Below are 24,389 nucleotides of genomic sequence, written 5' to 3' on the forward strand. Positions count from 1 at the left end.
TTAAGGAAGCACATGATACAGTCATTACTCGTTTTACGATGATTCGGTTTACGACAATTTGCTACAACGGTAATGAAAAGTTCCACCCCAAAATTTGATTTACAGTAAATTTCCCGCTATAACAATTTTGCCATTGGAAAGCGCCAGGCACACGCAAGGTGACCGTCGCTTGTCTCAGGCAAGATGGCGGCCCCGGCATGCAGCGCATTGTTATGTGTCAGGTCCTGCCACCCCTTCAAAGCCCTGTCTTTTCAGCTTGTTCATGTGTGCCCCCCTGTTATCTTCACCTCTCAGCCAAACATCGATCATACTACAGTACTGTGGATTTGTTTGCCCAGTGGTAAGGTCAGTGCCAGTATAGGCCCCAGTGCTATGGTTGGTGCAGGTATGGATCCCAGTGCTAAGTTTGGTGCAGGTATGGGCCAGATTCCCCACCCCCTAACCTGTTCCTGTCTGACTCAGAAGCTGACCAATAGTGCCTTTAAGCACAGGCTGTCCCCCAGCCTCGGGGGGGGACGACTTGGACCAACACAGGAAGGAATGAAGTTGGGTTGTCATTTATGGTTCAGTCTTGGTTAGGTGACTTTGAGAAGTTGAGTTGACGGAACCCCCTTTTATAGTGGGTTTCAATCTCCCGATTTATGATAAAATCGGTATACGAGAAGGTATGACCTGACATAACCGCATTGTAAAACGAGTAATGAGTGTATAACAGACATTGTTATAACCCTTATTGTTATTGAGAAAATGAATTCTAAAAAGTTAGGACAGGTTGCGCACGGTAACAACACGTAAGCCCGTGCCAGTATGTTTGTGTTTCATAACTTTTCCCAAAATAATAGTTCGCACACATAGGTTATTTTGCTTTACAAAAATATGCATAAAAGTTCATCAGCTTGCTCATGCTTTCTTCGGATTTTTTATGCGACCTATACTTTATGAGTAAAATGCCTGAGAGAAAAACAATGAAATGCACCACATTTTCCCTAAGAGAAGATATAGTGAACACATGCATTTTGTACCTTACAATACAATAATATAAAAACTAAATAAATAAGCTGGTTTCTCACATCCTCTAGCAGTGTTGCAATGCTTCTGGAATGTAGAGATGGGTAGCAGAGAGGAGGAAAGTTACGATCACAGCCTGTGTGTGTTTGATTATTTGTGATGTGTTCTTAGCTACCTAATTGTTCTTACCTAATTCTGTCTTTACAGGAATGAGTCAAGCTCGTACTGTCCCGTGTCTTAAACCATATTTATAGTACATATCCTTCAATTTGTGAATTGTTTTGGCACACACTATTTCATTCGGTAATGCATTCCAATGATCAATTGCTCTGTTTGGGAAACTGAATTTCCTTACGTCTTTATCACCTCTCTTCTTATGCAGTTTTTTGCAGTGTCCTCTTGCTGATGCTTCCCCATATGTTAAATAATCATTTATGTATATTTTCTCCTTCCCTGATATGCATTTATTTAGCATTATCATGTCACCTCTTTTCCTTCTTTCCTGTAGTGTTGGTAGATTCAGTTTATTTAGTCTTTCTTCATAGCTTAGATCCCTTAAGCTTGGTATCCATCTTGTAGCGGCCCTTTGAACTTTTTCAATCTTGTCTATGTGTTTTTTGAAATGAGGACTCCAGACTACTGATGCATACTCCAGGGTTGGCCTGATGAATGATGTTATTATCCTTCTTAGCATGTCTTCATTTATGTATGTGAATGCTATTCTCATATTTGCAAGCAGTGTATACATGTTCCATACCTTCTCACTGATATGGTCAGCCGGAGATAGTCTTTTACGTGTCCGACTCTGGGCAAAGGCTTCAGGGCCTATATCTCAGGGGCAGTGGCCTATCCCAAGGCCCAGTAGTCCTCCTACATCTCCACATGTCGTTGTTATTGATAATCGCACCTAGGTCCTTCTCTCTTTCTGATGTGTGTAGGGTTTTGTTTCCTAACGTATAATCCCAATCAGGTCTTTTTCCACTTTTACCAAACTTGATTACACTCAACCCTCGGCTATCACTCCCAATTGGTCCCGCTATGGCTGCGCTATAGCTGAAACCATGATAGGCAAATTGAAGAACTTATGGTAATAATTTTAATTGGTGCCATGACCTCAATATTTACCCCAAAGATACCTTTTTTGTACCACATATGAATATATAATAGTCTAAAAATGAGCATGTTTTATGATGTGATCACAATTCTTATAAATACCCCTCACAGTTGATTCATTGATGTTATGTTTCTTCCCCACACTTCGCTTAGTCTCACCATTCTCTATAAGTTTCACATTTCCGGTTTATCTGCATAACATAGGTTCTTCCTCTTCTTTATTTCCCTGCCAGGTGCCGCAGCATTATGTTGGGTGATGGTAGGGGGATGGGGAGGGGGTACGGTTGGCCATGGTCATATCATAAAAAAGGTTATTGTTCTTGCTATCACTGTTCACGGTCTGAGGGTGCGCACTTGAATGGTTTGGCGGGCAGGAGACTCGGTCAGGTGACCAATCTGTGCTCGGCTGGCACTGATGTCACACGACCAATCACGGAGTGAAGCTTTTGTTGGTTGGGTGGAGCACTGGAGCCTGGCCTTTTTGAAATTTTCGAACATTTGTGGTGCGTGATAGCAGGCATTTAGTGCGTGATAAAGGTATTTGGGTAGTTTTTATATAGGCGTGATAGCGAGATACGCTATAGCAGAACCCGTGATAGCCAAGGGTTGAGTGTACATGACACTTGTCCACACTGAATTCCATTTGCCATGTATTACTCCATTCATGAAATTTATTTAATTCTTCTTGTAGCTCTTTACAAGAGTCTGTGTTAGTAATTCTCCTTTGTATTTTTGCATCATCTGCAAACATATTTAGATAGCTTTCTTTTCCAGTGTTACTGTCTATATCATTTATATACACTAAAAACATGATTGGTGCCAGCACTGAGCCCTGTGGTACTCCACTAGTCACTTCTTTCCATGATGAGTAATTTCTCCTTAGTACTGTTCTCATTTCTCTTTTTATGAGAAAATCTTGCATCCAACAAAACAGTTTGCCTCGAATTCCTCCTTCATGGTACAGTTTCCATAAAAGTCTTTGGTGTGGTACTGTGTCAAATACTTTCTTGAAATCTAAATAGATACTGTCCACCCACTCTTCTCTTTCCTGTATTGTGTCTGTTACTCTGTCGTAGTAGCTCAACAGATTAGTAACACACGATTTTCCTTTTCTGAAACCAAACTGTCTTTCTGTTATCATATTGTGTCCTTCTAGATGATTTACCCAAGCTTTTCTTATAAGCTTTTCTAATACCTTGCTCACAACACTGGTCAGTGATACTGGTCGGTAGTTGAGTGGATTTTGTCTATTCCCTTTCTTGAATAAAGGAACAATGTTTGCTTTCTTCCAAATATCAGGTAGTTTACCTTGACTCAAGGATTTCTTGAAAATTAAAAATAATGGTTTACTTAACTCCTTTGCACATTCTCGTAGCACCCAACATGAAATTTCATCAGGACCATTTGCTTTTCCTGTGTCTAATTTACTTAACTCCTCCTGTATTACTTTTTCTGATATTTGTGTATCTGGTAGTATGTGTGGGCATGCATGTTCCACATAGTCCCTCTCAAAAATTTTTTCTTCTGTAAAAACTGATTGGAAATTTTTATTTAGTGCATCACATATATCTTTCTCTTGTGTATAGGTGATTCCCTCGTCCGTAATGGATTGTATTATATCTTTTACTTTGGTTTTGCTTCTGATGTAGCTGTAAAACAGCTTCGGTTGATCACTACTTTTATTTATGATATCCTCCTCAAACTGTTTTTGGGCTTCCCTCCTTATTCTTGTATAATCGTTTCTTGCCTGTTTGTAATTATTATGTGCCCTTTCACTATTGTGTCTTCTGTATCTATTCCACAACAAATCTCTTCTTTCTTTTGAGTTTTTACATTCTGTATTGAACCATTTCTGTATTTTCTTTTCTGCTTCTTTGTGCTCTGGGACGTACTTCTGGACTCCTATTTCATAAAATTTTCAGAATTTTTTATATACAGCATTTAAACCTTGTCCTCTAAGCTCATTTTCCCAATCATCTTCTAAGAAATAATTCTTTAGGTCATGATAATTTTGCTTTTTATAGTTTAGACTCTTTTTGTAACTTTCATTGCTGTTAACTATGTCATATGCTATCCTGAAGTTGCAATTTGGTACTGCATGATCGCTTTTGCCGATTGGAGGGTGATACATTAAACTGTCAGTATCATTTTCTTGCCTAGTGAATACGAGATCTGGCATTGAAGGTACATCGAGTCCTTTTTTTCTGGTGGTTTCCCTCACATGTTGTGTTAGCAAAAACTCTTGCACAAGATCCAGCAGATTTTGGGCCCAGCAGCTTTCTTGGCTATTTATATCTAGAGTATTCCAATTTATATTTGTATTAAAATCTCCAGTTAGTATAATTCTTTCCGATTTCTCTTCCATTTTATGTAGTAATGCTTTTAAACTCTGAATTGTACTCTCTGCCAGGTCCTCATATTTGTCTCTTTCCCACGTGTTTGATCTGAGTGGCATGTACATATTGGCTATAATTACTTTGCTTTCAGATGGGTTGATCTCTACTGCAATCATTTCTACTTGTGATGGTATATCTAGTTTTATTTCATTGACTTTTAGATTATTCTTAGTTAATATTATAATTCCTCCTCCTTTATTAAGTTTCTATCTCTTCTCCATATATTATATTCCTCTAAGTTTAGTAGGTCATTTGATATCCTTGGTGTTAATTTTGTTTAAGTTAGGCATATTATATGTGGTTCATTTTCTCTGACATAATCATTCATCTCTAATAATTTAGAAACCATTCCATCCACATTTGAGTACATCAACTTTATCATCTTGTTTATATACTTGTCATGACATAGTTTTACTACCTTCCTGCTTTTTATTCCCTCCTGTTTATGTACCACTTTCGTACCTGCAATCCTATTACTTTGTAAAAAAATATGTTCTTCTCCTTTGATCTTCCCTCATTTTTTGTTTTTGCTTCCTCACTCTTCTCTTTCAGTAATTCTAGTTCTTCTTGTGTTAGGCACCTTTTTATCCATACATTTTTGAACTCCTCTTTTTCCATAAGATTCTTTGCATTTTTTAGTATCTCCTCCACAGTTTTTAACACTCTGGAAAGTCACCTTTAGAGGTCTTGACTTGCTTTTCTCGTATTTCCCTAACCTTTTCTGTTCCTCTATGTCTTTACTACAGATTTCCTGTGATACTTCTTTCAATAAACTCATTACATTTGCCATCTCCTTTTTGTCTCTTGAGATCTTGTTTTTTACTTCTTCCTCTTCTATACCAGTGATTACTATAGATTTGTTGATATCTACTGAATCTCTGACTAACTTTCGATTGTTTTGGATTATTCTTTTCACTTCCTGTTTAATGCTTTTTTCCTCCACCCTTGTTTCTTAGTCTTTCTTTACTTTCACCATTTCAGCATACGTGGTTTCCACATCATTTTTCTAGCTTTGCACAGCTTCATTCACCTGTGTTATCTTCTCCTCAATATCACTGCTCTGGTCTATGAGACTGCTTACTTGCCTAATTGTCTCTGTATCATATTTGAACTCTTCCATAATTCTCTTGTGATTGACTACTGTACTTGCCATTTCACTCATTTTCCTCCTAAGTGTACTCAGTTCCACTGTTAGTTCACTGATGGTTGTGTCTTTCTTGTTGACCTCCCTTCCTAGTTTTTCTATTTCTTCCTTTTGCAAGTGCATCTGCTTCTTTATTTCATCAATCTCATTTTGAAAGGCCATTTCCAGTTTGTGTACACATTCAACCAGTCTATTGTGAGTCTCCATTTCAACCAGTTCTTGTGTGTGTGTGTGTTCTTACCTTACCTAATTGTTCCTACCTAATTGTATCTTTACAGGAATGAGTCAAGCTCGTACTGTCCCGTGTCTTAAACCATATTTATTGTACATATCCTTAAATTTGTGAGTTGTTTTGGCACACACTATTTCATTCGGTAGTGCATTCTATTGATCAATTGCTCTGTTTGGGAAACGAATTTCCTTACGTCTTTATCACCTCTCCTTATGCAGTTTCTTGCAGTGTCCTCTTGCTGATGCTTCTCCATATGTTAAGTAATCATTTATGTCTATTTTCTCCTTCCCTGATATGCACTTATATAGCATTATCATGTCACCTCTTTTCCTCTTCTCCTGTAGTGTTGGTAGATTCAGTTTATTTAGTCTTTCTTCGTAGCTTAGGTCCCTTAAGCTTGGTACCCATCTTGTAGCGGCCCTTTGAACTTTTTCAATCATGTCTATGTGTTTTTTGAGATGAGGACTCCAGACTACTGATGCATATTCCAGGGTTGGTCTAATGAATGATGTTATTATCCTTCTTAGCATGTCTTCATTTATGTATGTGAATGCTATTCTCATATTTGCAAGCAATGTATACATGTTCCGTACCTTCTCGCTGATGTGGTCAGCCGGAGATAGTCTGTTATTGATAATCACACCTAGGTCCTTCTCTCTTTCTGATGTGTATAGGGTTTTGTTTCCTAACTTATAATCCCAATCAGGTCTTTTTCCACTTTTACCCAACTTGATTACATGATACTTGTCCACATTGAATTCCATTTGCCATGTATTACTCCAAGCATGAAGTTTATTTAATTCTTCTTGTAGCTCTTTACAAGAGTCCGTGTTAGTAATTCTCCTTTGTGTTTTTGCATCATCTGCAAACATATTCAGATAGCTTTCATTTCCGGTGTTACTCTCTGTATCATTTATATACACTAAAAACATGATTGGTGCCAGCACTGAACCCTATGGTACTCCACTAGTCACTTCTTTCCATGATGAGTAGTTTCCTCTTAGTACTGTTCTTATTTCTCTTTTTATGAGAAAATCTTGCATCCAGCAAAACAGTTTGCCTCGAATTCCTCCTTGATGGTACCGTTTCCATAAAAGTCTTTGGTGTGGTAGTGTGTCAAAAGCTTTCTTGAAATCTAAATAGATACTGTCCACCCATCCTTTTCTTTCCTGTATTGTGTTTGTTACTCTGTCATAGTAGCTCAACAGATTAGTAACACATGATTTTCCTTTTCTGAAACCAAACTGTGTTTCTGTTATCATACTGTGTTCTTCTAGATGATTTACCCAAGCTTTTCTTATAAGCTTTTCTAATTCCTTGCTTAGAACACTGGTAAGTGATACTGGTTGGTAGTTGAGTGGATTTTGTCTATTTCCTTTCTTGAATAAGGGGAGAATATTTGCTTTCCTCCAAATATCATGTAGTTTACCTTGACTCAAGGATTTCTTGAAAATTAAAAATAATGGTTTACTTAACTCCTTTGCACATTCTCGTAGTACCTGACATGAAATTTCATCAGGACCACTTGCTTTTCCTGTGTCTAATTTACTTAACTCCTCCTGTATTACTTTTTCTGATGTTTGTATATCTGGTAGTATGTGTGGACATGCATGTTCCACATAGTCCCTCTCAAAACTTTTTTCTTCTGTAAAAACTAATTGGAAATTCTTATTTAGTGCTTCACAAATATCTTTCTCTTGCGTATAAGTGATTCCCTTGTCCGTAATGGATTGTATTATATCTTTTACTTTGGTTTTGCTTCTGATGTAGCTGTAAAACAGCTTTGGTTGATCACTACTTTTATTTATTATATCCTCCTCATTCTGTTTTTGGGCTTCCCTCCTTATTCTTGTATAATCGTTTCTTCCCTGTTTGTAATTATTATACGCCCTTTCACTATTGTGTCTTCTGTATCTATTCCGCAACAAATCTCGTCTTTCTTTTGATTTTTTACATTATGTATTGAACCATTTCTGTATTTTCTTATCTGCTTCTTTGTGCTGTGGGATGTACTTCTGGACTCCTATTTCATAAAATTCACAGAATTTTTTATATACAGCATTTAAATCTTGTCCTCTAAGCTTATTTTCCGAATCAACTTCTAAGAAATACTTCTTTAGGTCTTGATAAATTCCCTTTTTATAGTTTAGGCTCTTTCTGTAACTTCCATTGCTGTTAACTATGTCATATGCTATTCTGTAGTTGTAATTTAGTACTGCATGATCGCTTTTGCTGAGTGGAGGGTGATATATTAAACTGTCAATATCATTTTCTTGCCTAGTAAATATTAGATCTAGCACTGAAGGTACATCAAGTCCTCTTTTTCTGGTGGTTTCCCTCACATGTTGCGTTAGGAAAAACTCTTGCATGAGATCCAGGAGATTTTGGTCCCAGCAGCTTTCTTGGCTAATTATATCTAGAGTATTCCAATTTATATTTGTATTAAAATCTCCAGTTAGTATAATTCTTTCCGATTTCTCGTCCATTTTATGTAGTAATGATCTTAAACTCTGAATTGTACTCTCTGCCAGGTCCTCATATTCGTCTCTTTCCCATGTGTTTGATCTGGGTGGCATGTACAAATTGGCTACAATTACTTTGCCTTCAGATGTGTTGATCTCTACTGCAATCAGTTCTACTTGTGATGGTATATCTAGTTTTATTTCATTGATTTTTAGATTTTTCTTAGTTAATATTATAATTCCTCCTCCGTTTTTTAAATTTCTGTCTCTTCTCCATATATTGTATTCCTCTAAGTTTAGTATGTCATTGGATATCCTTGGTGTTAATTTTGTTTCAATTAGGCATATTATATGTGGTTCATTTTCTCTGACATAATCATTCATCTCTGGTAATTTAGATACCATTCCATCCACATTTGAGTACATCAACTTTATCATCTTGTTTATATACTTGTCATGACATGGTTTGACTACCTTCCTCCTTTTTATTCCATCCTGTTTGTGTACCACTTTCGTACCTGCAATCCTATTATTTTGTAAAAAAATTTCTTCTTCTCCTCGTCTGATCTTCCCTCATTTTTTGTTTTTACTTCCTCCCTCTTCTCTTTCAGTAATTTCAGTTCCTCTTGTGTTAGGCATCTTTTTATCCATACATTTTTGAACTCCTTTTCCATAAGATTCTTTGCATTTTTAGTATCTCCTCCACAGTGTTTACACTCTGGAAAGTCACCTTTAGAGGTCTTGTCTTGCTTTTCTCGTATTTCCCTAACCTTTTGTGTTCCTCTATGTCTTTACTACAGATTTCCTCTGATACTTTTTTCAGTAAGCTCATTACATTTGCCATCTCCTTTTTGTCTCTTGTGATCTTGTTTTTTACTTCTTCCTCTTCTGTACCGGTGATTATTATAGATTTGTTTATATCTACTGAATCTCTGACTAACTTTCGATTGTTTTGGATTATTCTTTTCACATCCTGTTTAATGCTTTTTTCCTCCACCCTTGTTTCTAAGTCTTTCTTTACTTTCACCATTTCAGCATACGTGGTTTCCACATCATTTTTGTAGCTTTGCACAGCTTCATTCACCTGTGTTATCTTCTCCTCAATATCACTGCTTTGGTCTATCAGACTGCTTACTTGCCTAATTGCCTCTGTGTCAATTTTGAACTCTTCCATAACACTCTCGTGATTGACTACTGTACTTGCCATTTCACTCATATTCTTGCTAAGTGTACTCAATTCCACTGTTAGTTCACTGATGGTTGTGTCTTTCTTGTTGGCCTCCCTTCCTAGTTTTTCTATTTCTTCCTTTTGCAAGTGCATCTGCTTCTTTATTTCATCAATTTCTTTTTTGAAAGCCATTTCTAGTTTGTGTACACGTTCAACCAGTCTATTGTGAGTCTCCACTTCAACCAGTTCTTGGTAGAAATCATCATTTTGCTTTCTACCTTTAATGCCTTTTTTTTTCCAAATTTGCTTTACTAAAGTATGTGTCCATTTTGCAATACTAAAAGCACAGTGTACTTACTGTACATTCCCTGGGGCAGTTGTAGTCTAAACAAACCTCAGCTGACTGAGGCATTCTTTCGCCTCTTGGTTCTCTTTTCTGTTTGAACAAGTCTTGTTTAAATTTATTTATTTTTTTCTTTTAATAATGAAAAATCATTTAGTCTAACCTGGTACAGAGCTTGACTCATATAAAGATACTAATTTAGGTAATGCCACTGGCCGTGCTGGTTTGGTACGGAGCGCCGACTTCGCACGTCTGCTACCTCTGACTCTCACTGTGTGTGTAGTGTGTGTGTGTGTGTGTGTGTTTGAGGTGGCAATAAGAGACAGCTGTCTCCATTGTGATGATGGTGGAAATGGTGGTAGTGGTGGTGATAATGAAGGTGGCCTTGACCATGGAGGGCAGAGGGAGGTTTATCACTTCACCTCATTCTCTCTCTCTCCCCTCCTCATCCAAGTCACCTCAAAAATCACTCTCCCCAGATTTTTGTGTCCTCCTCACTTTCAATTTCACTGAATAAATGTTTCAGGCACTCCTCGGTTAGCCCTTTCCCTGCCGTCATGGTTACTTTCAGTATTGAAAGGGAACAGTCATGATCGGTTATGGATTCCAAATTTGGATTTCTCAGAAAATATATAAAAAACACTTATACACCTTCTTCACTGTCACACTGCACTATTATATAACACAATCACAATACTGTAATACTGTACATGCAAGGTATGGACGATGACGTAATAGAAAACTAGAAATAAGATGGCCAGTTGTGTGCTAACATACCCTCTTAGTCTGACTGCTGAGAGGACATTGAGCTAAAAATAGGCCACTTGTGCTTGTGATAGGCTTGTGAGTTTTGCCATATATATCCCTCAGACCTGGCCACCCTCAGCTTTGACTTACCAAATTTTGACGCTTTTTCAGCCACAGGAAAAGTTTCTACGATCATTTATAAGATGCATTGTAGTGCATCATTGGTTACTCTTCAGGTTGCAAGGACTTTGAGTCATTCTGCGTCATTGTGCACGAGGGTGTTAATACTTTTCCATCTCACATTGTTTCCTACATTTATTGAGTACTGTACACACATTGTCATTTAAGCATATAGCCTTTAGATAGGACAGTTAAGGGTGAGATATAAAAAAAAGGGGTAGAGTAAGTGACAGTAACTGTTTAAAAGCAAAATACGAGTTGAGCCTAACAAGGTAAATATGCTACTATCGGAAAATATCTCATAATACTAAGATCATAATCAGACCCCAGTGGCTTACACAACTCTCCCCAGTGAGAAATAACCTTAACAACTCCACACGCATAGAGACATGGACTTCCCTGATTAAAGATGCTCTGCCTCAAGTGCTATTCACTGTGACCCAAAACAGTATCCTGCGAGATACTGCTAACCATATCTACAGTAGACATAAGAGTTTATAATCGCCCAGTATACTTGTGCCTGTAACATATTCTCCTTCCCCTGTCCAACTAAGCAATACCCGTGTAAGGTCGTTGCCTGGAGTTTTTGTGTCCTGCCTCTCTCTTATTTGTCTAAGCCCCGGTCCCGAAAGAGAGCCCTGCTATGCGCTACGCGCGTTTACAGAACGCGAAGCCAAACCTAAAACACCTAGCATTACACCCATAATAATATTCAGTACACCATCCAAGATAATGCTTAATTCTTGAAGTCACACTTCAAGGTCCCCTTTGCTCCCTCACAGAACGGCTTGAAGAGCACTACACTCCATAAACACATTACTAACCAACCTCAAACAACACATCTGATGGTACAACTCCACGCAACCCACACAACGTTCACTTCTTACAACAATCAATTTAAGTAAACCCTTTGATGCCATCCCTAAATATAACTAATCAAAATATACAACACAAGCACAGAGAACAGCACCAAATATGGGTTTGTCAATTACTTATCTGACAGAACAAGCAAATCGATTGTACTACTGCAGGACAAGTCATCACGAACACGAAATTTCATTAACAGATTTCCTTAGGGGATCATTTTTCCACCCACACTTTTCAGCCTATACATGCATGACATTTCCCACACCCCAACCACCCACAGCCATGGCCGCATCCAGCACTGTAGAAAAGAGGGGTGTGATTCATAGCGGAATAACCATAAGTTTTTCACGCTGACTCATTACCAAATTTCTCAGAATTTATTACTGAGTCCCTCTCTTCATTGAAAGGAATCTGATTTCATTTATATATGAAATTTATTACCTTTATTATAGTAAAAACACTGTTCTTCTGTTATAAGTGTAGTGCTAGGTGTTTTAGGGTCGGCTTCCCATCCCTCTAACGCCTAGTGTGTAGCGGGGTTCTCTTTCTAGATCGGAGCTTAGAGACAAATAGGAGAGAGGCAGGACACAAAAACTCAAGGCAACCTTATATATGTATTACTAAATTCTACAGTGGAACGGGTACATGTCACGAATACAGATACACTGGACAATTATAATTCTTAGACCTAGATATGGGTTATTAGTATCGCACAGGATGCTGCTCAGGTGAAGGTCGGGTAAGGTAAATAGCACTTAGGGCAGAGGTTTATATACTATTATTGCAGGAAGTCCAAGTTAGATATTTGTGGAGTGGGTGGTACCATTTCACTGTTGGTAATTATTACTTTAACACTGGGGTCTGTGTAGGATTTTAGTATGATGCAGCGTTACTAGATGGTAGCCTATTCACTGTAATAGACCCGTATTTCACTGCTTGGCCATGTTCACGGTTTCACTGTTACTTTTATTCACTCCACCACTTTTATATTGTCACTGGTGCTTCTCTCACTGACTTTCTTTATATGGTTAATTCAATGCTCTGCCTTTACGTCACTAAGTCACGGACACTGTGCTTTCACTGTCACTCCTTTCGGATCTGGGCGTCGTGGCACTCAGGTACAAGGGCGGCGGAGGTGACCCAGCCTCCCTACTGATGGGGCTGGGTTCCGCTGGGGGCCTCTATGTTCAGGGGCCACAGGATCACACGTAGGGTCGTCCTCTCTCGTCTGGGGCTGTGGGTGGCGAAGGGTCCCATGTTTTGGGGGCTTGGGGAGGGAGGACAGCCCTTCGGGGCTGGGGCCGAATAACTGCTTGAACTTCTCGCTTAGGTGCGTGACGAAGGACGAAGATCTCTGGCGTCTGAGTGTAGGGAGGTCCCGCCAGGGGGTCCTGGAGGTAGTCTGGAGGTCCCGAGGGCTGTGGTCCCCGATATTCAGAGACGCCGTCAGGAGGGAGCTGCAGCGTCGGCCTATGTTGGGGTCCATCAGGAGAGTCCTCTCCAGATCCGGCTGCAGGGAGAAGAGCCCAGTGGAAGTCATGGGGCCTCTCCAGTATTCCTCCAGGCTGGGGGCTCCCTCTGGGTTGTAGTCCCAGAAGGAGCCTACCGAGGAGCACCAACAGCACACCGGGACTCGGGGCGATGACGACATAAGTCTTCCTGGGCCGAGCGCCCCTATAACCCAGAGCTCACCCGCTGCCACCATAGCAGGAATACAAGACTACCTTCCAGGCTAGCCGACCCCAACCAACTACGAGGTGGAGCTGTAACTCCAGCTCCAGCACCCCCGAGATGGCCAGTAGCCACTCAACCCTCCTACAGGAGACGGCCTGCAGCCGCTCTTGAGGAAAACAGCAGACGGCCTGTAGCCGCTCCCGCCTTCGTCAAGAGATGGCCTGTAGCCACTCTGAGGGTGCCTCTAACGAGACAGCCCATAGGCGCTCAACCCTTCTACAGGAGACGGCCTGCAGCTGCTCCAGAGGCAAACAGGAGACGGCCTGTAGCCTTTCTGAAGGTGCCCCTTGAGAGACGGCCTGTAGCCTTTCTGAAGGTGCCCCTTGAGAGACGGCCTGTAGCCACTCAACCCTCCTGCAGGAGATCACCTGACGGAGGAGCGGCTACCGGCCGTCTCCTGCCAGGCCCGGCTACTGGCTGTGGCCTGAGGGAGCAAGCAGCTACAGGCCGACTCAGGGACACCTTCAGAGCGGCTACAGGCTGTCTCCTGACGAAGGTGGGAGCGCCTATGGGCCGTCTCCTGATTCCTCTGGAGTGGCTGGCTACAGGCCATCTCCTGCAGGAGGGTTGAGTGGCTACAGGCCGTCTCTCAAGGGGCACCTTCAGAACGGCTACAGGCCATCTCCTGTTTGCCTCTGGAGCAGCTGCAGGCCGTCTCCTGTAGAAGGGTTGAGCGCCTATGGGCTGTCTCGTTAGAGGCACCCTCAGAGTGGCTACAGGCCATCTCTTGACGAAGGCGGGAGCGGCTACAGACCGTCTGCTGTTTTCCTCGAGCGGCTGCAGGCCGTCTGCTGTTTTCCTCAAGAGCGGCTACAGGCCGTCTCCTGTAGGAGGGTTGAGTGGCTACTGGCCATCTCGGGGGTGCTGGAGCTGGAGTTACAGCTCCACCTCGTAGTTGGTTGGGGTCGGCTAGCCTGGAAGGTAGTCTTGTATTCCTGCTATGGTGGCAGCGGGTGAGCTCTGGGTTATAGGGGCGCTCGGCCCAGGAAGACTTATGTCGTCATCGCCCCGAGTCCCGGTGTGCTATTGGTGCTCCTCGGTAGGCTCCTTCTGGGGGTGTTAGGTCGCCCTCTGTGACACTATACTGCATTTTAATAAGTAATTATTTCTCTGACAAAAATAGAGGTGAGTGCGTAAACTCCTCACGCCAACTTCAAATTCCGTGCCTGTCATATACAGATGACGTTACCCCACTGCAGACGCAGCCTGCAGACTGCAATAAGACTACCTCAACAACCTTCAGGCATGAGTCTAGAACAACTGACTGTCAATCACTCCAGCCACACCCTTTACTGCACCCATCACCATAAGCAGTCATGAGCACAGGACACCCTTAACATAACACTGAGCAATGTGCCTGTGCCACACATACCCTCCACTATATAAGCCTTGCAGTGTTATACAACACTGGGTTCACCTTCAAGGACCACATACACGATATCAAGATAGGCGCATCTCTAGACTCAGTGTACTCACGGCAGTTACAAGGCAAGTTTTGAAAAAAAAAAAAAAAAAAAATGAAAAAACACCCTCCTTACTCTTCAAATACGCAATAGATCAGTAATGTCCTATGTCTTCCCAGCAGGGAGCTCCAGCCTATTTAGTACTCACTTCAACACCTTGCAGACCATACAGAACAACGCTGTATGCATTATCATAGGCTGCACCAGTACCACTCCCACAGCTCACTTACAGTTTGAAACCAAAGTCCACCCTGTTAAAGAATATCTTGACATGAGAGGCACACCATTCTATGCGGCAGCCTATGCTAACTGTAATGCTAGGTGTAAATAGGCTCAACTTCTCGTTCCTAAATCACCTAACGTGGAGCGGGGTCCTCTTTCGAGATCGGAGCTTAGTGCAATAAAGAGAGGCAGGACACAAAAACTCTAGGCAATAACCTTTACACGTATATTACCACAATCAGACACAGGACAAATCAGCAGATATTACAACATAATATATAGCAATATAAAACCCTTCTCTAGGACATGTGTATCTCACAGGATACTTGCTTATCTGATATTAATGCCAACATCAAACCTAGTGTATTCAGGGTACAGTGAATATAGGCACGTGCGTGAGGCGCGGGGAGTGAGTCTCACAAAGGGGGGGGAGAAAAAGGGGGTGTACGGGGAGTGACTTGTGACGGCTAGGAGGGAGTTATGTAATACTGGAGAGGGGCAAGGATTAACAATGAGGATTACACGTTTTCCAATAGCAAAGGGACTTTGGTAATTGATTCTATTTTTGGTTTACACTTACATTAGATACTGGGACGAGGGAATGTCGTACAGGATTTATGGGTAGCGGGAGTGGGGGAATATCACTAACACTTTCTCGTATTACTTCTTTAGAGCTTACAGCAGTAGGGGTGTATTCCTACGGAGGAATTTCCAGGCGGCACAGTCTTACTAATTGTATATAAGGGACGTCACTCATAAATATAGTTCATCAGATCTTGGTTCGCACACTCGTCCTTTATTCTCTCACTGTCTTACTTGCCCCGGTATTTACTATATTAAGTCACTGCACGATACTACACTACGCAAAGTCACAGTTAACCTAAATCACTTGCACTGTTTCTGTGGAGCATCACACGTATTCATCATGGGGTGGCAGGGGCGGGAACACGCCGTCGGCAATCCTGCCGGGCTAGGGGCACCGCCAAGGGAAGGCGTGCCAAGAGGGCATGGGACAACTCGTGGGGGCGTCCTCTCGCGTCCTGGGCTACCCGTGGCTTCCGGGCTGGGCTCAGGGATGTGGCCTTCAGGACTGGGGCCGAATAGCTCCAGGAACCTCTGGTGTAAGTCTCGGCCGGAGGTGGGAGCCTTACGTCGTCTTGGGGCGTATGGAGATCGCGCCCAGGTGTCCTGGGGAGGATCGGGAGAGACTGCGGACTGCGGTCTCCAACGTCTAGGGGCGCCAACAGGGGAGGGCTGCGGCATCGGCTTACGCTGGGGTCCGTCAGGTGTGTCTGTTCCAGAGCCAGGCGTAGGGAGTGGAGGCCAGGGGAGGCTGTGAGGCCTGCCTGGGCCACTCTGGTATGGGAGGCCTGGGCTCTTGTCTCCTGCCGGGGTGACGTCTCACTCCTTGCCTCCTTCCGTGCACCTTCGGAGCGACAGTGAGCCGTCTCACGAGGGCGGGAGCAACAGTAGGCCGTCTCTACCGGGGCACTTTCGGAGCGACAATAGGCTGTCTCACGAGGGCGGGAGCGACAATAGGCTGTCTCTACCGGGGCACCTTCGGAGCAACAATAGGCCGTCTCACGAGGAGGGGAGCGACAATAGGCCGTCTCTACCGGGACACTTTAGGAGCAACAATAGGCCGTCTCACGAGGAGGGGAGCGACAATAGGCCGTCTCACGAGGAGGGGAGCGACAATAGGCCGTCTCTACCAGGACACTTTCAGAGCGACAATAGGCCGTCTCTACCAGGACACTTTCGGAGCAACAATAGGCCGTCTCTACCAGGACACTTTCGGAACGACAATAGGCCGTTTCTACCGGGACACTTTCGGAGTGACAATAGGCCGTCTCACGAGGGCGGGAGCGACAATAGGCAGTCTCTACCAGGACACTTTTGGAGCGACAATAGGCCGTCTCACGAGGAGCGGCGCCATCTGGAGTGTCTAGAACAACTCCACCCCTAGCTGGTTCAACAATCCCACTCCATGAAGATAGTGTCCTTCTCCTACGACGGCGACGGCGTGGTGGCTGCGTGACATAGGGGCGCACGGCCCGGGCTGACATATGCCGTTGTTGCTGTGGGTTGTTCCGACTGGTGGCGGCTACCTCGTAGGGTCCGTGTGGGGGTGTCGGCACGTTCCCGGGCATACTGGGCTGTATCTTGCTTGCCCCGTTGTCGGGGGCACTATGGTATTTATGGTATTCTTCTGTTTCCATTTCGGGGGCACTGCTTTGTAAGTCACGCAATTTGCTAACAATAACACACAACACCCGTCATTACAAGACAGAACCACACAACCCAACCCAACGCAAAGCAGTCACTACACAAACATTCCCAAACCCTCTTCGACAACATCCCACCTCGAGACACTCTAACACTAGCAAATAAAGGAACATCTGCAAACCCATTTCATGTACAGGGCAATACAACACTTCTATCGATATAGTATACCACAAGGCCCCCCTCCTGACATTCACCCATCAGAGATTCCTTAAGAAGAGTTAATTTAAATCACCTAGCTAGCTTAGATCAGGACATAACCCAGCCCTCGTCAGCTACCAGCTATGATACAGGGTGGGTAGAATCACAGATGACACATGTCCCGCTTGTAGAACAGGCCCACACACCATAACACACAATGTAGCACTGCACACACATGGTACTCTATGACGCAGACACAAAGAGTAGGGATCTTATGGGACGACCCCATATGAGAACTTGCATACCTGAGGTTGATGGGTCTGCTGGGCCAGACATAACCGAGGCTGAACAGCAGTAACAACAATGACAACAAAACTCATCTGTCGTCAGTAACTGTATGGTTAATCGTCATCAGCATCTGCCTCATCATAGTCATGGTCATCACATGTCCATCAGGTGGATCATCCTCTAATACAATACAGTTCAGGAGGCTGACATTAGTACCCTGTACAGTGGTTTACTCATCTGTTGTGGACAGTGCATGTGATACAGCAGTGTGTCTGTAGCCTATTCAACTTTTATTGTAGGTAAATACTGTAGAATGAAATTGTATCTTGTAAACCACCTCAAAATACACTTTAAATGAGTAGTCTCTGGCGTCTGCAGATGATGTGCGGCACTGCTTTTTTTTTTTTTTTTTTTTTTTTTTTTTTTTAGGCCATCAAGTAGTCAGGTAGTTAAATTATAGTTCGGTAGGGAGCTCTGCAGGTCATTCAGGGTGGGTTACTTGTAGGCTATTCATAGGAATTCATTTCTCACTTGAGTCCCCATCCCCTAACATCGATGAAAAACGTGACATCCTTATCACTCCTCACTTTTCACGGGTGTTGGGGAACAGAGAACAAACACACCCACGAATACCAAAAATCCGGGAATAAAGAAAATTTTATAATAGGTCCACCACAGTCAGTTCACTAGAAGACCCCCCCCCCTTCCTTTCTTTTTCTATTCCCCCCAAGCATCAGCAGACATTAGAGTCAACTTGATTAAAGAGTATTTTTTGATAATGTAGCAACAAATTGTAATGCTAGGTGTTTAAGGCTCGACTTCTCGCTCCTAGAACGCCTAACGTGAAGCAGGGTCCTCTTTCGAGACCGGGGCTTAAGACAAATAAGAGAGGCAGGACAAAAACTTCAGGCAATAACCTTTACACGTATATTACTTAGTCAGACAAGGGACAACAGCAGATGATACAGCACAATATTTGGTCAATTACAAACTCTTATAACTAGGTTCTCAGTATCTTGCAGGATACTACAGTATTAAGTACGTGGGGTAACACTCAAAGCGTAGTGTACAGGATTAGTATAGTCCAGGGTCTCGGTGCGCGTGGAGGGGTGAGCGATAGAGCTCACTAGGGAAGGGTATAAGGTCTAATTATACTTATGGTAGTATGAGGCAGAGGTTAATGATAGCGCGTTCACTCTATGTTTTCTAAGTGCGAAGGGTTATTTGTTTATTATTACAATATGGTCTAAGGTTGTTGCGCGTGTGTGGGGAGTTTAAGGTAAAGCTCACTAGGGGAGGGTGTAAGGCACTGGGGTCTAATTATGTTTATAGTATGAAGTGGAGGGTATGGATAGCATGTTCGATTTATTATTTTCTAGGAGCATGGGACGTTTAGATAAATTACTAATATGAGTTCCACGGCTTTGTTGTTACACTGAGGATAACGTGAAAGGACTCGTACACGAGTCTTATGCACAATCACTTGGGTTTCACAGGGATTGTTCACTATTCTGCCCTTTTGTGTATTAGGCCTTCATTTCCTTGTCACGTAAACACTTGGCCTGATGCTAGGAGAGAACACTATCACCTTGTTACTGTTCCACTGTACTTAGAGCAAAATCACTTGTCTCACAAGTTACTGGGGGCGGGGGTGCCAGGGAGACACGCCGGCAACAGTTCGGCCGGGGCAGGGGCACCGCCAGGGGAGGGCGTGCCGAGAGGGCACGGTACGGCGCGCAGGGGCATCTTCTTTCCTCCGGGGCTGCAGGTGGCGAAGGGGCCCGATTTCTCCGGGCTGGGAACAGGAATATGGTCCTCAGGACTGGGGCTGAACAACTCCCTGAACCTTGCAGTCAGGTCTCGGCCTGATGTGGAGGTCCTCCGTCGTCGGGGCATAGGAAGGTCCCGCCTGGGAGTTCTGGGAAGGGCCTGGAGTTCCTTAGGGCTGCGGCCCCCTGAGTCAAGCGGTGCCATCAGGGAGGGGCTGCGGCACCGGTTTGCGTCAGGGTCCGTCAGGTGGGTATTCTCCAGGGCCAGGCGTAGGGAGCAGAGGCCAGGGGAGGCGATAGGGCCTCTCCAGTACTCTCCCATGTCCACTGCGTCGGGGGACAGGACACTCATCTCACGCTGGGGCGGCAGGACTGCTCTTGACTGTTTCCGGCCGTGGGGCCCGGCTACTAGCCGTGGCTTCCCAGAGGCGCGACCATAAGGCACCAAGGCCCAGCTACTGTCCATGGCCTGAGAGGGGGAATAGGAACCAGCGCACCTCGGGACACCTTCGGAGCGGCTACCGGGGGTCTGATGAAGGCAGGAGCGGCTACAGGCCGACTCCTGCAGGAGGAGAAGGGAACGGCTACAGACCAACTCGAGGGCAACACCTTTGGAGCTGCTACCGGCCATCTGACGAAGGCGGGAGTGACTACAGGCCATCTTCTGGTGTGAGGAGCGGCTACAGGCCGACTCGGGGGCAACGTCTTCAGAGCAGCTACCGGCCGTCTGACAAAGGTGGGAGCGGTTATAGGCCAACTCCTGCAGTGGGGTGGGGAGCGGCTACAGGCCAACTCGGGGACAACACCTTCGGAGAGGCTACCGGCCGTCTGACGAAGGTGGGAGCGGCTACAGGCCAACTCCTGTAGGAGGGATGGGGAGCGGCTACAGGCCGACTCGGGGGCAATGCCTTCGGAGCAGCTGCCAGCTGTCTGACAAAGGTGGGAGCGGCTACCGGCCATCTCCTGCAGAAGGGGGTATGGAGCGGCTACCAGCCGTCTCCGGAAGGACACCTTCTGACGAAGGCGGGAGCGGCTACCAGCTGTCTCCTGATTACCCTCAGGTCAGTGTTGGACCGATTCCTTTACGAGGGGTGGGGGGCTACTGGCTGTCCCAAGAGGGAAGACACCTTCGGAGAGACTACTGGCACACTCCTGTAGAAGGCGGGAGTGGCTACAGGCCAACTCCTGAGGGACGCTGATCGGAGCCAGACAGACAGCTCCACCCCAAGATGGTTTGGTGGAACCTCGCCTGGAAGGTAGTGCCGGATTCCTGCTATGGCAACGGCAGGGCGGCTCTGGGTCATAGGGGTGTATGGCCCGGGCTGGCTTGTGCTGTTGTCGCGCTGAGTCTCGGTGTGCTGCTGCTGCTCCTCTGTGGGGTCCTTGTGGGGGTGTCGGTGAATTTCCGGGGGCACTACGCTGAATCTCTGGCGTGGGGGATTGAGCACTCCCGGAGACATTATGCTATATTTCACAAATTTTCTTAAATTATCCCAGAATATACCTTAAACTGGAGTATTTTGTGATGTTTACTCATCTGTGAGTAACCGAAATCTGGAAAGTTGCAGCTGCAAAACAAGAAGGGATTACGCCAGCCGAACAGAAAAATGTGGGCTATATCCACTGAGCTCTATAGCATGGATTGGAGGGGCTTTCTTATGGGTAGCACCGCATTGTTTGTGTGCCTGCTACCAGGGGCCCAGGGCGGTGCTGATGATGTTTGTGCACTACACTCAACGCCCACACCTTTTGAAATCAGCCAGTGACTTCGGAATATAGTGCCATGGTCCACAGCACAACTAAAATATGGTACCATGGCCCACTGATCAGCTTATGTAGGCAACACGAAACAGAAACAGCAAGCTAAGAACAGTGTTCCAATTGCATTACCATGTTGGAGGCGACTAGTGCGGGTGTTTCAATGTGGCGGCCAAAGTCACACGCTCGCTACAGAGATAGCCCCGCCATACTATACGGCTCAATGGCTAAATCATAGATGTTATTGTTATGCTAGGTGTTTAAGGGGCGGCTTCCCGTCCCTAGAACGCCTAGAGTGTAGCTGGGTTCCCTTTCTAGACTGGAGCTTAGACGAACAAGAGAGGGTCAGGGCATAAAAACACAGGACAACAACCTTACACATAAATTGACAGATTCAACTGCTGTGTGGTAATCATAGGGGCATTTGTCTTCTTAGTATAATAGGAAAAGTGTATGGTAGGATACTTATTGACAGAGTTAGAGAAAGAACAGAGAAATTAGTTGGAGAAGAACAGGGAGGCTTTAGGAAGGGAAGAGGTTGTGTAGATCAGATATTCATTCTTAGATCTTTAGTGGAAAAGTTTCTAGAGAAGGGAAAGAAGTTGTATGCGGCTTTCATGGATTTGGAGAAAGCATATGACAAGGTGGATAGACAAGGATTGTGGAAAGTATTAAGAATATATGGAGTGGATGGGAAGTTGTTAAATGCTGTGAAGAGTATGTATGATGGTGCCAAGGCTGCAGTGTGTGTGGATGGTGATCTAAGTGAATTTTTCTCTTTAAAAGTTGTGTTGAAACAGGGATGTGTCATGTCTCCATGGTTGTTCAATCTGTACATGGATGGGATAATAAAAGAGGTACAAGGTAGGGTAGTGGATGTTGGAGTGGCCCTGGTGAGAGAGGGTAGTGTTTGGAAACTCCCTGTACTGTTGTTTGCAGATGATATTGTGTTGTTGAGTGAAGACGAAGGGGAGCTGCAAGGCTTGGTGGATGAGTTTGGGAGAGTGTGTAAGAAACGGAATCTAAAGGTGAATGTAGGGAAGAGTAAAGTGATGGTCTTTGAGAGAGGTGAAGTCAGTGAATGTACAGCGAGGTTGGATGGTGAGGGTTTGGAAAATGTGAGTACGTTTAAGTACTTGGGTAGTGTGATGAGTAAGGATGGAGGTTTGGAGGGTGAAGTGCTTGAAAGGGTACAGCAGGGAAGAAAGGTTGCTGGTTCTTTGAAAGCAGTGATAAGAAACAGGGAAGTGAGCATGGAAGTGAAAAAGTTACTACATGACAGTATTGTGATACCAACTCTAACGTATAGAAGTGAAGCTTGGACGTTGTTGGAAGGACACAAGTCAAGAGTGAGAGCAGTGAAAATGAGTTATTTAAGAGGAACCTGTGGAGTCACATGGAGAGACAGGCTGACGAATGAGGATATAAAGGAGCGTTGTGGTGTGGATGTGGATGTGATAGGAAGCGTTATGAGGAACACACTGAGGTTTTTTGGCCATGTGGAGAGGATGGAGGGTGAGAGACTGACGAAGAGAGTGTATGTGAGTGAGGTGGAGGGGGGAAGAGGGAGGGGGAGGCCGAGGATGAGATGGAGGGATGGGGTAGAGAGGTATATGAGAGAGGGGGGTGTGAGTTGGGAGCAGGGCAGTGAAATGGCGGGGGACAGGGCGACTTGGAGGCGATTTGTTTGTGGCCACCCCAAACGGGATTGAGGCGTCTGGCAATAGATAGATAGATAGAACTGCTGTGGAACAGGTAGACAATCTTATACAATCTCATAGGCAAAAATCAATACATAAGCTAGTGTTGGTGGGTAGGGTATCACACAGGATACTAGATGTACAGGAGTCTAAGTCTGGTTCAGGAGGGCAAAGGCATTATTACACTGTCCATGGTGAGGAGGCATTGTCGTGAGGCGTTTACTATTCTGGCACCAAGTTTATAGGCTGAGCATTGGGGAGAGGGTGTTACTGACTATGCACAAGGGAGGGGAGTAATTGATAGCATTATTTTACAGGCACTGTTACAAGGGGCAAGCAGGGTGTCACTGTTTGTAATATTCACTGCCTGTACTTTTGTACTTAAGATCTAACGTTCTTGCTTGGCCTTACTGTACACTTGTAGCTTGATTTTGCTAGGTGCCTGTTCTTTGACACTTACTGGTCTCGGTCTTTTCTGGGCCTTACTCTACATTGGGATCACGGTAAATTTATCCTCGTGCCTTAACCCCTACATGCGGGGGGGGGGGTTTCTATGTCGCACGCTTCTCCCTAGGGGGGATATCCGTGACGGAAAAAATACCCCTACTTTATACCCTAATATCAGCCAAACTATAACAGCTAGAGAAAAATTAAAGATACATAAGAATCATCAACTCTTCCTCTTTCAAATGAAAGTATCCCCACGTCACTAGGTGGTCCCGTCGATGAGTAAGGATAAGTTAAAGTTCAAAGGGTAATGGGAAGACGCCTGTGGCTATACACGTCAACCGGCATTGCTCCGCGCCCAAAATCATGACTGCTATACACGTCAGCCGGCAGTTAGGGGTTAAGTGCCAGCCTTACTGTTCACTGTAAATTTTCTGTCTTTAGGTCCACTTTGTTTCACTGGGGGAAGGGAAGGTCCAGGGCTCACAACTCTCGGCCTGGGGTAGCCATAGGCCCTTTGGGAGTCCTTTCGTCCCACAGCCACGGGACCACTCTCAGGGGCGTCGTCTCTCGGCTGGGGCTCGGGCTGTGTGTGGCAAAGGGCCCCTCACTATTAGGGCTGGGGACTAGGGTCTGGCCCTCAGGACTGTGGCCAAAGAGGCATTGGAGGTGCTCACTCAGGCACCTGGTGGAGGACGGGCGTTTCCTTCGTCAGGGTGGGGAGTGGGCCCGCTGGGGGTCCAAGGAACATCCTCGGAGGGGCGCCGGCTGCGGTCTTTTGCTGGAGGCACCGCTGTCAGGGCTAGGCTGTGGCGTCATTCCCTGCCAGAGTCCATCAGGTAGGCGCCCTCTTCCTCCAGACGGAGGGAGAACAACCCTGGGGACAGTACAGGGCCTCTCCACCAATCATCAGGACAGCAGTCC

This window comes from Coenobita brevimanus, chromosome 23 (genome assembly GCF_032717465.1).
Source record: "Coenobita brevimanus isolate Jiangsu-jjx chromosome 23, ASM3271746v2, whole genome shotgun sequence".
Lineage (NCBI taxonomy): Eukaryota > Metazoa > Arthropoda > Malacostraca > Decapoda > Coenobitidae > Coenobita > Coenobita brevimanus.